This window comes from Gossypium arboreum, chromosome 7 (genome assembly GCF_025698485.1).
Source record: "Gossypium arboreum isolate Shixiya-1 chromosome 7, ASM2569848v2, whole genome shotgun sequence".
NCBI classification, from domain to species: Eukaryota; Viridiplantae; Streptophyta; class Magnoliopsida; order Malvales; family Malvaceae; genus Gossypium; species Gossypium arboreum.
The window spans coordinates 28,857,555-28,873,168 of record NC_069076.1 but is presented as its reverse complement, the minus strand read 5'-3'; the positions used below and the strand labels follow the sequence as shown (position 1 = coordinate 28,873,168).

The window sequence follows — 15,614 nt, the reverse complement described above, 5'->3', positions numbered from 1 at the left end:
ATATGAGGGTTAAATTGTAAAATGCCCTAAACATGTGTTTGTAGATGGAATTGTATTAATTGATGAATAAAAGGGTTAATTTTGAAAACCTATAGATCAAAAAAGGAGGAATTTGGACTTAGATCGAGGAAAGTCGAAGGTTATCGAGTAGATAGTCCGAGTCGACAAATTCTGAGTACGAGGTAAGTTCATACTTAGAATATGATGTTAAGTAAATTTTGATGCCTTTATTCTACATGAGTTGTATATAATTGAATTGGATAATATGGTGTTGAATCAGAAGCTTGGGCACTAAGTGTGCGACTTAAACTAGCTTTGGCACTAAGTGTGCGATACCGACTTAGTCTCGGTTATTCGAGATGGCATTAAGTGTGCGGAAATATTTAGCTTTGGCTAACCTTATAGGACTAAGTGTGCTGATGTGTAAAACACGAATAACTTATGGAAAGTGTTATAACATTCATCATGAGGTAAGTACAAAAGTGAATAAGTACGGGAAGCTTCAGGTATGTATAATACCTAAGTGGTAGATGATGTTATGTATATGAATCATTGAGTTGATATAGTTATATGGATTGAAATTGTGCAAATACTCATAGGTTATCATTTTATGTTTATATACTATGAATGTTTTGAGTACGAGCTTACTAAGCTTTTGAAAGCTTACTCTGTGTGTTACTGTCTGTTTTACAGTTATCGTAGCTACTGAAGGCTCGGGGATAGTCGAGGACCGTCACCACACTATCGATCTCATTTTGGTACTTTTGAAAATGTAAATATTTGAAGTATGACATGTATATGCTAGTAGTTGTGAAGTATGTTTTGTGATGTATATAGTTAGCCATGAGATTTGGCTAATTTGTGTTTGAACTCATATTTGATAATGGCTTATGATATGTGATGTTAATTTGCAACTATGGTATGTCTTAATTGGATAAAGAAGAAGGTAAGTTTGATGAGTTCTTGGTATGAGAATGAATGATGTATGTTTTAGAATAAAGAATGGTTTATTGGGTTATACATATATGTTTGTTTCCTTGTTGTAGGTTGACCCATAATGGGTGGCAAGATGGCTTAAACCAAGCCTGCATTGCACCACATGATCATGGGACACGGGCGTGCCTTGTGGCCGTGTAAGAAAAGCAGTATTCTCTTAAAAAGTACATGGCCTTGACACAAGGGCGTGTCATATGGCCATGGGCTAAAGTCAGTAGCTAGCTAAATATCACACAGCCTTAGCACATGGGTGTGCCTATTGGTCGTGGGTGAAAGTCAATATGGTTACCCTGATTTGGCACGGCTGGTTCACATGGGTGTGTCTGATACCCGTGTAAGGCAGAGGGTCTGGTCACACGGGCGTGTGAGCTTAACAGAATAGAAAAATTTCCTAAGTGTTGAAAGTTGTGATCATGTTCGGTTTAGTCCCGACCTCTTCCTAATGCATGTTTAAGGTCTCATTGACCTACGAAAGGGACTTATGTTGATGTTTGACATTTGATTGTAAAGTGATTACGAAATGTTCCAATATGTCCTTTAATGCCCTGTAACCTTAGTCCGGCAATGGATACGGGTTAGGGATGTTACAAATACTTTGTTACCTCATGTAATCTTTTATGTGCTTATGAGATTGAATTAATTGTTTGAATTGGCATAGAGATATGTACAAGATATTATTTTTAATCTCATATGTATGTGTATTAACGCATTTGCTTATTAAAATTTGTTTAATCGGTTGAATTGACATAGAGATATAGTCAAGAGATAAATGGATTTTGGTAGGTGAGTATGTTAATAAGTTAGCAAATTACCAAGTTATCGTAAATTTATTCGTAACAAGATGAACATGAATTTAGTGATTCGAGGTTAAGAAATGTGATTAATCTAACACAATTATGTCATCTTGATTAAAATCATCCTTTGAAATTGTGCATAGGAACTTTTATTTTCTCTTTATTTATTTTACTTAGTTAAAAATATTAGTTTTTAATCACCTCCTCAAATCAAAATATTTTTCTTCACCAAAGTGTTTTTAATTGCATTCATAAATAATTCTTTTCACAGTCTCTATGGGTACGATAACTCGACATTTACTTGTTGCGATTGTGTATATTTGTACATTTCTGTCGTTATAAGTTTTTGGCTCCGTTGCAAGGGATGTTTTAAAAATTCATTATTTGTGAATTTGCAAATTTTGTAGTTTGGTTTATTTTCTTTTCAATTTTAACTTAATTAAATTTTCTTTGTTTGTTCAGTGTTTATGAGTACTGATCAAATCATCGATTTACTCCCCGTAGACACTAAGATTGAAAGAAATTTTCTATAATGAATAAGACAAGAAAGTTAGAGACGGACCGAAGAGATGAACTTCGAAAATCTGAATCAAGGAAACGAAGCAAACCTTGCTCAAAATCCTATCCTTATTGCTGATGATAGGGATGGAGTTCTAAGAAAATATGTGTGCCAGTGTTTCATGATCTTAATCTGGGTATTAAGAGACCCAAAATCAAGGCACAACAGTTTGAGTTGAAGCCAGTCATGTTCCAGATGCTTCGGACAAAGGGCCAATTCAGTGGAATGTCTACCGAAGATCATCTCTTCACTTAAGACTACTTACGGAGGTGAGTGATTTTTCAAGTTAGCCGGAGTACCTGAAGATGGACTTTGATTAAAGCTTTTCCCATATTTGCTATGGGATAGAGCTTAAGCCTGGTTGAACTCATTGCCACCAAATTCAATTTTCACATGGCAAGAGTTAGTAGAAAGATTCCTCATGAAGTATTTCTCACCTAGCAAGAATGCTAAGTTGAGGAATGAGATCACTGTTTTCCAAAAAATGCATTATGAGTCTTGTATGATGTATGGGAAAGGTACAAAGAATTATTATAAAAATTCCCTCATCACAGAATCGTTCATTCCATCCAACTTGAGACGTTTTATAATGGTCTCAATACTCACACGAGGAGGGTAGTGGACGGTTCTGCTAACAATGCTCTCCTTTCTAAGTCTTATAATGAGGGTTATGAAATCATCAAGAGGATTGCCAGCAATAATTATCAACGACCAACCAATCGGGTAGCGTGAGGAAGATGAGTCACTAGAGTACATGAAGTGGACACTCTCACTTCACTTGTATCTCAGGTATCCTCAATATCCACAATGCTTAAAAATTTTACCACTAATGGGTTTAATTGTTTTGCAGCACAACTACTGAATCAATTTGCAAATATATCCTATGTCTATTGTGGGGAAGGACATCTATTTGAAGAACGTCCATCGAACCTAGAATCTGTGTATTACATAGGTAACCAGATCCAAAATTGAGGGAGGCAAGGACTGCAATACAATTTTTATAACCCATCATGGCGAAACCACCTGAATTTTTCCTGGAGTAACCAAGGGGTTGAAACCAGTAACACTTATGCACAACCTAGACTGACCCCGCCACCTATTTTTCCCCAACAGGTTTAGAAACCAACTCAAGTTGAACCTTCCAAAAGCTTAGAGAACCTATTGAAGGCATATATGGTAAAAAAAATGATGCCACTCTAAGGAATTTGGAGAATCAAGTAGGTCAACTTGCTATTGAACTTAGGAACCATCCACAAGATACTTTTCCTAGTGATACAGAGAATCTGAGGAATCTCAGTAAAGCGTTGACTTAAGGAGTGGAAAATCATTAGAGCCCAACACCATCGAAGTTGAAAAGGAAATAGTTGATGCTCAAAACTCAAAGAAAGTTCAACCGAGTGCTAAAATTTCAATTTCATCGGATCCAGAATCTGCAAAACCCCATAAGGTAATTTTTGAACCAATCAATTCTGATAAACTAACAACTTCTTTAGATGCAGAGTTGCCATACAAGATGAATCAACCAGTTCCAGTAAATAATCCTCCACCACCCTACCATAAAAAACTTTAGAAGCAGAAGCAGGAAGTCTAGTTCAAGAAATTCCTAGACGTACTCAAGCAACTTCATATCAACATCCCATTGGTTGAAGCACTTGAATAAATGCCGAACTACATCAAATTCATGAAGGATATTCTGTCCAAAAAATGAATACTATGAGAATTTGAGATGGTAGCCCTAACGAAGGAATGTAGTGCATATCTTCAAGACAAACTACCACTGAAGTTGAAGGATCTTGGATGTTTTACCATACCTTGTAACATTAGAGCAACATATTGTGGTAAGGCACTATGGAATTTTGGTGTGACTATCAACTTGATCCCCATGTCAATCTTTAGGAAATTAGGGATAGGTGAAGTTAGACCTGTTACGGTTACATTTCAAATAGTAGATCGACCTTCAGTACATATTCGTGGTATTAGTCCATCTGTATGCATGCACAAGATCATCATAGACGATGGCAAGAAAGGGACGATTAATGGACAATGAAGACTGAACTCCATCATGAATGTAGTAAAGAAAGAAATCATTAAGTGGTTAGATGCTGGTATAATTTATCCCATCTCAGATAGTTCGTGGGTAAGTCCAGTCTAGTGCATACTAAAGAAATGAGGTATTACGGTCGTTGAGAATGAGAATAATGAGTTGATACTGACTAAAACAGTTACGAGATGGAAAATTTGCATCGATTATCGAAAATTGAACATGGTGACTAGGAAAGATCACTTCCATTTATAATTTTTGGACCAGATACTGGATAGACTCACGGAGGAGACTATTACTATTTCTCGATGGATGCTTGGGGTATAATATGGTTACAATAGCATCAGAGGATCAACACAAAACAACATTTACATGTCCGTATGGTACATTCACATTTAGACGCATGCCTTTTGATTTATGTAATGTACCTGCTACATTTCAAAGATGTATGATTTCGATTTTTACTGACATGGTTGAGAAGTATTTGGAAGGCTTTATGGATGATTTTTCAGTGTTTGGAGACACTTATGATGATTGCTTAGCCAATCTGGCCAAGGTCTTAAGGTGATGCGAAGAAACAAACCTCGTACTTAACTGGGAAAAGTCCCATTTCATGATACGAGAAGGAATTATTCTATGGCATTGGATAATGAGAAATGAAATCGAGGTAGATAAAGCAAAGGTAGATGTTATTGAGAAACTCGCACCTCCAACACCTGTAAATGGTGTTAGGAGCTTTTTGGGCCATGCCAGTTTCTATCAAAGATTTATCTAGGACTTATTCAAAATTGCTAAACCCTTATGCAAATTATTAGAGAAGGACACGATGTTCAAAATTGATGAGGAGTGCTTAAAAGCTTTCAATGATTTGAAGAGTCAGTTAGTTTCAGTACCAATTATTGTCACACCGAATTTGGAATTGTCATTTGAATTGACGTGTGATGCAAGTGACTTCATGATAAGAGCTGTCATGGGCCAGCAAAGGAATAAAGTTTTTTACCCCATCTACTACACAAGTCAAACTCTGAATGGAGCTTAACTAAATATACGGTAATGGAGAAAGAGTTACTTGCTATTATGTTTGCTTTTGACAAGTTTTGATCTTATCTTGTAGGCACCAAAGTGATTGTCTATACAGACCATTCGAAAATTAAGTATTTACTTGCAAAGAAAGACGCTAAGCGGAGATTGATCCGATGGGCACTTTTACTCCTAGAGCTCGAACTAGAAATTCAAGATGAAAAAGGGGTAGAAAACCAAGTAATAGACCACTTGTCCAGATTGGAGCCACAAGAAGGGAATTCTCCACTATACCTATTTAGGAGACATTCCCTGACGAACACATACTGAAGGTATATAATGTCCATAATACCCCTTGGTTTGCTTATATTACTAACTATTTAGCTAGTGGTTTGATGCCAATTGATAAGACGAATCATCAAAAGAAAAAGTTTCTTCACGATGTAAAGTACTATTTCTGGGAAGAACCATACTTGTTTAAAAAGTGTGCAGGTCAAATGATCAGGAGATGCATGGCAGAAGATGAAGTACATATGATTCTATATCATTTCCACTCAACTCTGAGTAGGGGACACTTTGGAGGTACACGTACTGTAGCCAAGGTATTGCAAGCTAGATTTTTTTGGCCAACACTATTTAAAGACGCATATGCTTACGTAAAGAGTTGTGATCGATGTCAAAAGGTTGGAAACATCACCAATAGAAATGAGATGCCCCGAACAAACATCATTGAGGTAGAATTATTTGATGTTTGGGGTATTGACTTTCTTGATCCTTTCCCACTGTCTTTTGGTCACAAGTACATATTGGTAGAAGTAGGCTACGTGTCTAAGTGGGTTGAGGCTGAGGCATATCCTACGAATGATGCTAAGGTTGTGATGAAGTTTTTGCAAAAGTATGTGTTCACAAGGTTTTGAACCTTGAGAGCTATCATTAGTGATGAAGGGTCCGATTTTGAGAACAAATGGTTGAAATGGTTACTCAACAAACATGGAGTGAAGGACAAAGTTGCCATAGATTACCATTCACAGATGAATGGTTAAGCTGAACTGGAAAACAAAGAAATAAAAGGCATATTGGAGAAGGTAGTTTGCCTAAACTGATGAGATTTTTCCAAAAGACTAGACGATGCTGTATAGGCCTACAGGATAGCATACAAGATACCATTAGGGATGTCACCCTATAGGTTGGTTTTTGGGAAAGCCTGTCATCTGCCCTTAAAGTTAGAGCACAAAACTTACTGGACTTCCAAATAACTCAACTTGAATCTTAAGCTTGCTAAGAGAAACGAATGCTTCAACTCAACGAGTTAGATGAATTCCAAATATTCTCAAATGAGAATGTCAAATTACTCAAGGAAAACTTAAAAGATGGCATGACAAGCACATTCGAGTTCGAGAATTTAAGGCAGGTCAGCAAGTCTTGTTATTCAATTCCAGATTAAGTTTTTTTTTAGGTAAGTTAAAATCATGTTGGTCTAGTCCAGTTACGATTCACTAAGTTTATCCATACGGACTTGTCAAACTTCAAAGTAAGAGAGGTAATTTTTGAGTCAATGCTCAACGCTTAAAACATTACTGGGGGGATAAAATTGAACAGGATCCAATCTCGTTCAGTTTATCATATATTTAATTTTTCTTATTTTTCTTTTTAGATAAATGATTTAGGGTATATTTTCAGGATTAGTATTGTAACACCCTAATTTTCAGGATTTTTGAGATTGCTGTGATTTTCAATGAATTTTAGAAATTCTGTGTTTTAATTGTCTGTAGTAGGTCTGAGTATGTTAGTGGACCTTTAAAAGGCCTAAGAGTAAATCCAATCCGAGGCAATTTCTGAATTCCCAATTTTAGAAAGAGAGAGTACTAGCGTTGAGGGCTTTTAAATTAAAGATGGTAAAATAGGGCACAAGGGACCTATGGTAGATTGGCATGTGACGCACATAAGGTATAGGGGGAGTGGCGTGTGGAGGACTAGGGAGAGCTAAGGTTCAAGTCACAAGGTAAGAAAATTATGGTATTAATTTTTATATACAGAAAGGGGGTGTGATGGAACTCAATGGGGAACTCTGTTAGGGAGAGTTTAAGCTGGTAAGGGGATCGAGTAAGGATAAGATAAGGGAGGAAATTTAAAAGCTAATCAAGGAGCAAGAGTTGGCCGGCCAAGGGTCTTTGGCATAGGAAATTCGGCTAGGTCATTTAGTGTTAAGAATTTCGGCTTTTGGATGGGTGGCTGCCGAATTCTTTTTGTTCTTTTGCTAGAAGCCGAACTTACACCCTACACCTGTGCCGACTCCTCCTCTTCAAGAACTAAATTCTTGTATCTTCTTCCCTTTATTTCAGTCATCTGTATCCTATTTCCCCCATAGCCAAACTTGGAAGCCCTCACTGTGTCATTTCTCCATAACCGAATACTACTTCCCTTCTCATCTCTTCTTTTCTTTCATCTTTTCTTTTCTCCATAGCCGAACCCATACCCTTCTCTTTCTGTCTCTTCCCTTATTTTCCTTTCTTCATTATTTGTTCAAAAGCCGAATCCTGCTATAGCCCAACCCCTTTTCCCTTTTTCTTTCAAAAAGTCGAAACCCCTTAAGGGTGACTAACGTTGGGACTAAGGGCATTTTTTCCTCTTTCTTTTGGCTTTGTATGAGCTAGCATCGACAAGGGGGCGCACAGCGAAGGGATTGAAGGTTAACTCGGTTGGACATCTAGATCTAACCCATATTTCAGCAGAAAGGTAAGAACTTTGGGGTTTAAGGCATTGTTGGCCGAATATGGTAAGGGGGTCTAGTACGTAGCTTGCTTTTGATATTTAGACTAACGTTTTAGTAACTCAATTTCAGGCAACTCGTGTGTGGATCTCGCCAACGTATCGTTACAGAGCAGGTGTGTAAACAACACTCACTCATAGACTAGATTAGCAAAAGTCGAAAAGTTAAAATGCCAAAAAATCTGTATTTTGGGGACTTGCGAGCGTGCGAGCACTCGTGAGATGGTTTGGATTGCTATTCCTGGTAATCTCAAGTGATAGGATTGTAGAGTGCAGAATTTCGTGCACTTCAGTATATTTGAGCTTAATGGGCCGAAACGGGATAATGGGCCAACGGGCCCAATTCTGTAAGAACGCGCGATAAGTGTTTCTGTTGATGCGATAATGGCTGTAGTATGTATGTAAACCCTAAAATAGGTAAATTTCCCAAAATACCCTAAGTATGGAAATTACCATTATACCCTTAGGTGCAAAATGACCATTATACTGCTAGGGTTGATTTTGACTGAAATGCATGATATTCTGATTCTATATGTTGAATACCATGATATGTATATCTGTTGCATGGGATATGGGTTATAATGATGGAGGAAGCGTTCTGGGGGCTCTGCCACAAATATCTGATCTGGTGGCTCTGCCACAAATATCTATTTCTGTTGGCCCTGCCACAATTATTCAGATCCGTGACTCTGTCACAATATCTGCTCGATGACCATCTTGCATACTTGTGACGTGTAGACAGATGGGTGGGTCGAGTAGTCTCCCCACATGGTGTAAGGTTGGCACGGGGGTGTATACGAATGGATATGGGTTGGGTTTTTCTGCATGCTTGATATATCTGTTCTGTTTCTGTTATGGGCCTATGGGCTACATTCTGAATTCTATGTAGGGTTAAGGCCCAGGTTAATCTATTTCTGTGGTTTGAACTGATCTGGACTATGGTTGGGTTAATTTACACACTGAGTTTCCCAAACTCACGCCATATTTTCATCCACGCAGGTAATCCCCAACCATAGCGGGCTTGGAGCTGTGAGGGATTTGGAGTGGCCACTCGTTCTGAAAATTTGGTTTTCTTCTAGTGAATTGGACATATTTTCATTTACTTTTATGATTTGGGTTTTAAGTTGTAATAAGGCCACTTTAATTATTTTAAATGGTTTTAATATGTTTTACTAGAATAGGTATGATATTATCTTAATCGTTAAAACTGATTAGTTTTAGGGCGCATTTTCAAAAACAGTAATTGATTTTAAAATATCACGACAACAAAGCAAAACTTTTGCAACGAAAACGTTTTCCAAAATTAATCATTTTTCCTTAAACTGGACTTAATTGAATTGGTTTCCTAAGAACATACACTAAGTTAAGGTGTGGCAATGGCAGTGTGCATGTCTAGGATTGGATCCGAAGGGAGCTTGGTACTTAAGCAGTCTGATGGACTCACCTCCTCTTTTCTGGTTTCCTACCTGGTGCTCAACTTCCATTCACTTTAACCTATAAATACTCTCTAAACGCTAAGAAAGATTTTTGATAAAACATGAGTTTTTCAGTAACGCTTCAATGTGACAAGCTGGATTCGACTGTAAAGTCTGGGCCGAGTTTGGGGTGTTACATTTAGTGGTATCAGAGCTAAGTTGCAACAACTCAGTTGTGGATCGGGTCTAAAAATCTTTTTGAAAAAACTTAGGCCTAAGAAGGGTATTTTTGGAAATGGTTTTCGAAAGTTCTTTCCAAATATATTTTACAAGGTATGTATGTCTTAAGGTTCAATCTTGAAATGATTTAAGTTTTTCTGGGTTTTTGAAATTTGACAACCGAAGAGGTGGCACACCAAATCTCTGGCCCAAGTCTGTAAGTATTACTCTGAATTTTTCTGAATATTCCTGAATTATCAGCTATACAACTGTACTGAAACCCTATGATACTCTAGATAGGATGATATGTGAACTGTAGGAACTTTTGATAAGTGGACTAAAGACTATAGCTAGGCTGCATGTCTTCGAAAAACAAACCCTGAATTACTGTCTGTTCATAAAACATTTGTAATACACACTAAAATATTTAATGGATGCATAAAATTTGTAATCAGATAATACGACATGAGTACGAGGGTAGCACGTGGAAGGGGCCGTGGATGTGGCCGAGGTAGTACACGGGCTGGATCTTCGTCTTCAGGGCATATGCCAGGGGCAGATGCACCGGTACCACCCTCAACGGAAGTGGAATCTCATGATCAAGGTGCAGGGGATGACGCCCTATCACAGGTAATGCTTCGTGTTCTGGAAAGGGTTGCCGGGGCAAGCACGGGTAATGGAGTTCGAGGATCTATTTCTGAGTGACTCCGGGCTAACGGAGCGAAGACTTTAGGGGTGTATCTGGTGTAACCCCAAATGTGGCTGAATATTTGTTGGAGGCCACGGAACAAATTATGGATAATTTGTCTGCTCTGTAGAGCAGAAGCTGAAGGGAGCCATCTTATTGTTACGGGATGAGGCTTATCAGTGCTGGCTCACTGTGAGAGATGGAACCCCTGCTGACAGGGTGACTAGGGAGCTGTTTAAGACGGTCTTCAAGGGAAAGTATGTTGGGGCGAGTTATGTGGACGCCTGCAGGTAAGAATTCTTGAATCTGGTTCAAGGAGGTAAGATAGTTGCTGAGTACGAGGCTGAGTTTCTGAGGCTGAGTCGGTATGCCGTTGGGATAGTCACTACGGAGTATGAATGTAGTGTGCCCTTCGAGGATGGTCTTAGAGATGAACTGAGGGTGCTAATTGCTCCGCAGAGGGAGCGTAACTTTGCTGCTTTGGTGGAGAAAGCTAAGATAACGGAGGAGGTAAAGCGTACCGAAAAACAAAATCGTGAAAAGGATCGAAACCTTTTCCGGAGGGATTCAGGACACTTTGGTGGTACAAATAGGAGTGCTAAAAGGGCAAGAGTAGAAGAGCTAGTTCGAGCAGTTCCGATGAATGTTGTTAGACCACAAGTTTGTAGGGACTGTGGTAAGGTACATTTGGGCGAGTTTAGGAAACGCTTCGGTGCTTGTTTTCGGTGTGGGTCTATGGAGCATAAAGTCAAGGACTGTCCTCAGAAAATAGATCAGGTTCAGGTTGCGGAATGGAGGGTTGCCCAACTAGTGAGAGGTGGACCATAACCACTGAGAGGACGTGGTCAAGGTAGGGGCGGTAATGGAAATGGTTGGGGACGAGGAGCACCTGGCAGGGGTGCTGGAAATGCTGAGGCTCGACAGCCGACGTTGGTGTATGCAGCTCATCGTCGAGAGGAGGGTGATACACCCGACGTCATAACTGGTATGTTTTTTATTTCTAGCATGCCATACACTTCTTTGATAGATATTGGATCTACTCATTCGTATGTTGCATGTGCCATATCTGGGTAGTTGGGTGTGCACTCTGAGGAGACTGTGAGTGGGGTATCAGTACTAAGTCCTTTGGGTCACTCAGTTAGGGTAGACAAACTGTATAAGGACGTACCTCTAGAAACTCAAGGTAGGATATTTGCTAGAGACTTGATGGAATTACCATTCAGAGAATTCGATCTCATCTTGGGGATGGATTGGCTTGTTAAGCATAGGGCAACTTTAGACTGTGCAGCTAAGCTAATGGTGTTAAAAACTGCGGAGGGTGAGGAGGTTATGATGGTAGGTGAACAAAGGGATTATTTGTCCAATATGGTGTGGCGTTGAGAGCCGAGAAGTGGATTCGTAAAGACTGTGAGGCGTACTTGGCATTTATAAGTCAGTCGGAGACTAGAGGTTTGACGGTGGATAAAGTCAGAACCTTTAAAGAATTCCAAGATGTTTTTCTAGAAGAACTCCCCGGCTTGCCTCCGAACCGAGAAGTCGAGTTTGGAATTGACTTGTTGCCTGGAACGGCACCAGTGTCCATCACACCATACAAGATGGCATCGAAGGAGTTAGTGGAGCTAAAAGCACAGATTCAAGAGTTGTTGGATAGGGGCTTCATTAGGCCAAGTGTGTCCCCGTGGGGAGCACCAGTATTGTTTGTGAAGAAGAAGGATGGGACGATGCGGATGTGCATCGATTATCGACAGTTGAACAAACTAATGATTAAGAATAAGTACCCTTTGCTAAGAATTGATGACTTGTTCAACCAACTTAGAGGAGCTTCGGTATTTTCCAAGATTGATCTTCGATCTGGATATCATCAATTAAGGGTCAAGGAGGTGGATGTTCATAAGACGGCATTCAGGACTCGGTATGGTCATTACGAGTTTTTGGCCATGCCATTTGGGTTGACGAACGCTCCTGCAGCATTTATGGATCTGATGAATCAGGTATTCCAACCATTCTTGGACCGATTTGTAGTCATTTTTATTGACGATATTCTGCTGTATTTTGAAACTGAAGAGAAACATGATGAACATCTCCACATTGTGTTGCAAGTTCTGAGGGAGAGAGAACTTTACGCGAAATTTAGTAAGTGTGAATTCTGGTTGAGGGAGGTAACCTTCTTAGGTCATGTTGTCTCTGCTGAGGGGATCAAGGTGGACCCTCGAAAGATTGAAGCAATTCTGGAGTGGAAGCCACTTAGGTCGGTGTCAAAAATTCAGAGTTTCCTGGGTTTTGCAGGGTACTATAGAAGGTTTGTGGAAGGTTTTCTGTGTTGGTAGCACCATTGACAAAGCTTATAAGGAAAGGAGCACCGTTTATTTGGACTGAGAAGCAACAGGAAGCTTTTGAGAAGTTGAAGGAAGTTCTAACCAAGGCACCTGTTTTGATTCAGCTGGAGTCTGGGAAAGATGTTACCGTGTATAGTGACGCATCACATGTGGGTTTGGGCTGTGTGTTGATGCAAGAGGGTAAGGTGGTTGCTTATGCGTCGCGACAGCTTAAGCCTCACGAAGTGAACTATCCTACTCACAATTTAGAATTGGAAGCAGTAATCTTTGCAGTTAAGATTTGGAGACACTACCTGTATGGAGAAAAGTGTGTCATATACACGGACCATAAGAGTCTCAAGTACCTGCTAACTCAGAAGGAGTTGAATCTGAGGTAGCGAAGATGGATAGAATTGCTTAAGGACTATGATTGTTCGATTGAGTATCTCCCAAGGAAGGCTAATGTGGTAGCCGATGCTCTAAGCCGTAGAGTTATATCTGATCTGAGAGCAATGCTCGCCCGTTTGAGTCTGTATGATGATGGCAGTCTGTTAGCTGAATTTCAAGTAAGGCCAACCTGGGTGGATCAGATTAAGGAAAGGCAGTTGAAGGATGAGTCTTTGGTTGGTAGGTTCCAGCAAGTTGAGAAAGGGGAAACTTCCGAGTTTGGGTTGAATAGTGAAGGAGTTTTGTGTTTTTGAGAGAGAATTTGCGTTCTGAAGGATTTTGACTTAAGGCAGTCAATACTGAAAGAAGCTCATGAAGGACTTTGTACTATGCATCCTGGAGGAAATAAGTTGTACCACGACTTGCGAGAATTGTATTGGTGGCTTGGGCTTAAGCGAGAAGTAACGGAGCTTGTTGGGAGATGCCTGACATGCCAGCAGGTGAAAGCTGAGCATTAACTACCTTCCGGACTTCTACAACCAGTAAAGATACCCCTTTGGAAGTGGGAGAGGGTAACCATGGACTTTGTGAGTGGGCTACCCTTGACACCGGTGGAGAAGGACTCGGTTTGGGTGATCGTTGATAGGTTGACCAAATCGGCTCATTTCATACCTGTTCGCACTGACTTTTCACTTCAAAAGTTAGCCAAGTTGTATGCGGCGGAGATCGTGCAACTTCATGGTGTCCCAGTTTTAATTATTTCTGATCGGGATCCCAGATTTACATCTCGATTTTGGCAAAAGTTGCATGAGGCGTTAGGAACGCGATTGAATTTTAGTATGGCTTTCCATCTCTAGACTGATGGTCAGTCGGAAAGGGTTATTCAGATTCTGGAGGACATGTTGAGGGGATGCGTTATTGACTTCCGAGGTAGTTGGAAGGATTACTTGCCGTTGGCGGAGTTTGCGTACAACAACAGTTATCAGGCGAGTATTCGAATGGCACGTATGAAGGGCTGTATGGACGAAGGTGTCGTACCTCTAGTTGTTGGATCGAACTGGGAGAGCGGTGGGTTCTTGGACCCGAGTTGGTAGCTGACACTCAGGATAAGGTCAGAGTAATCAAAGATCGGTTAAAAGAAGCTACTGATAGGCAAAAGTCGTATGCAGATTTTAAGCGTTGAGTACTCAGTAGGTGATATGGTCTTTTTGAAGGTTTCTCCCTGGAAGAAGGTATTAAGGTTTGGAAATAAGGGCAAGTTGAGTCCACGATTCATCGGGCCTCATCGGGTTCCTAGGCGAGTAGGTCCAGTGGCTTATCAATTGGAATTACCTCCGGAGTTAGACAGGATTCATGATGTTTTTCACGTCTCCATGTTAAGGCGATATCGTTCTGGCCCTACTCATGTCGTGCCGGTTGCAGAGATTGAGGTGCAGCCAGGTCTGACTTTCGTGGAAGAGCCTATGCAGATACTGGATCGTGATGTTAAGGTGCTAAGAAGGAAGTCAGTTCCCTTGGTAAAAGTGCTTTGGTGTAATCATGGCAGAGAGGAAGCCACTTAGGAGCAAGAAAAGGCGATGCAACAACAATACCCTCATCTGTTTGAATCAGGTAAAAATTTCGAGGACAAAATTTCTTTAAGGAGGGTAGAGTTGTAACGCCCCAATTTTCGGGATTTTTGGGATTTCTGTGTTTTTCAATAAATTTTAGAAATTCTATGTTTTAACTATCTGTAGTAGGTCTGAGTATGTTAGTGGGCCTTTTAGAAAGAGAGAGTACTGGCGTTGAGGGCTTTTAAATTAAAGATGGTAAAATATGGCACAAGGGACCTATGGTAGATTGGCATGTGACACCACATAAGGTATAGTGGGGAGTGGCATGTGGAGGACTAGGGACAGCTAAGGTTCAAGTCACAAGGTAAGCAAATTATGGTATTAATTTTTATGTACAGAAAGGGGATGTGATGGAACTCAAGGGGGAACTCTGTTAGGGAGAGTTTAAGCTAGTAAGGGGATCGAGTAAGGATAAGATAAGGGGGGAAATTTAGGAGTTGATTAAGGAGCAAGAGTTGGCTGGCCAAGGGTCTTTGGCATAGGAAATTCGGCTAGGTCATTTAGTGTTAAGAATTTTGGCTTTTGGATGGGTGGCTGCCGAATTCTTTTTGTTCTTTTGCTAGAAGCCGAACTTACACCCTACACTTGTGCTGACTCCTCCTCTTCAAGAACTGAATTCTTGTATCTTCTTCCCTTTCTTTCAGTCATCTGTATCCTTTTTCCTCCATAGCAGAACTTGGAAGCCCTCACTATGCCGTTTCTCCATAACCGAATACTTCTTCCCTTCTCATCTCTTCTTTTCTTTCATCTTTTCTTTTCTCCATAGCCGAACCCATACCCTTCTCTTTCTGCCTCTTC

The 15,614-nt window shown here is 40.1% G+C and overlaps 1 non-coding gene across 1 annotated transcript; it reads right to left on the bottom strand.

Moving 5' to 3' along the window:
- Nucleotides 1-2,800: 2,800 nt before the first annotated feature.
- On the bottom strand, nucleotides 2,801-2,906 carry LOC128295646 (small nucleolar RNA R71). Its single transcript, XR_008286206.1, has one exon. It is a non-coding gene; the product is annotated as a small nucleolar RNA R71 (small nucleolar RNA).
- Nucleotides 2,907-15,614: the final 12,708 nt, after the last annotated feature.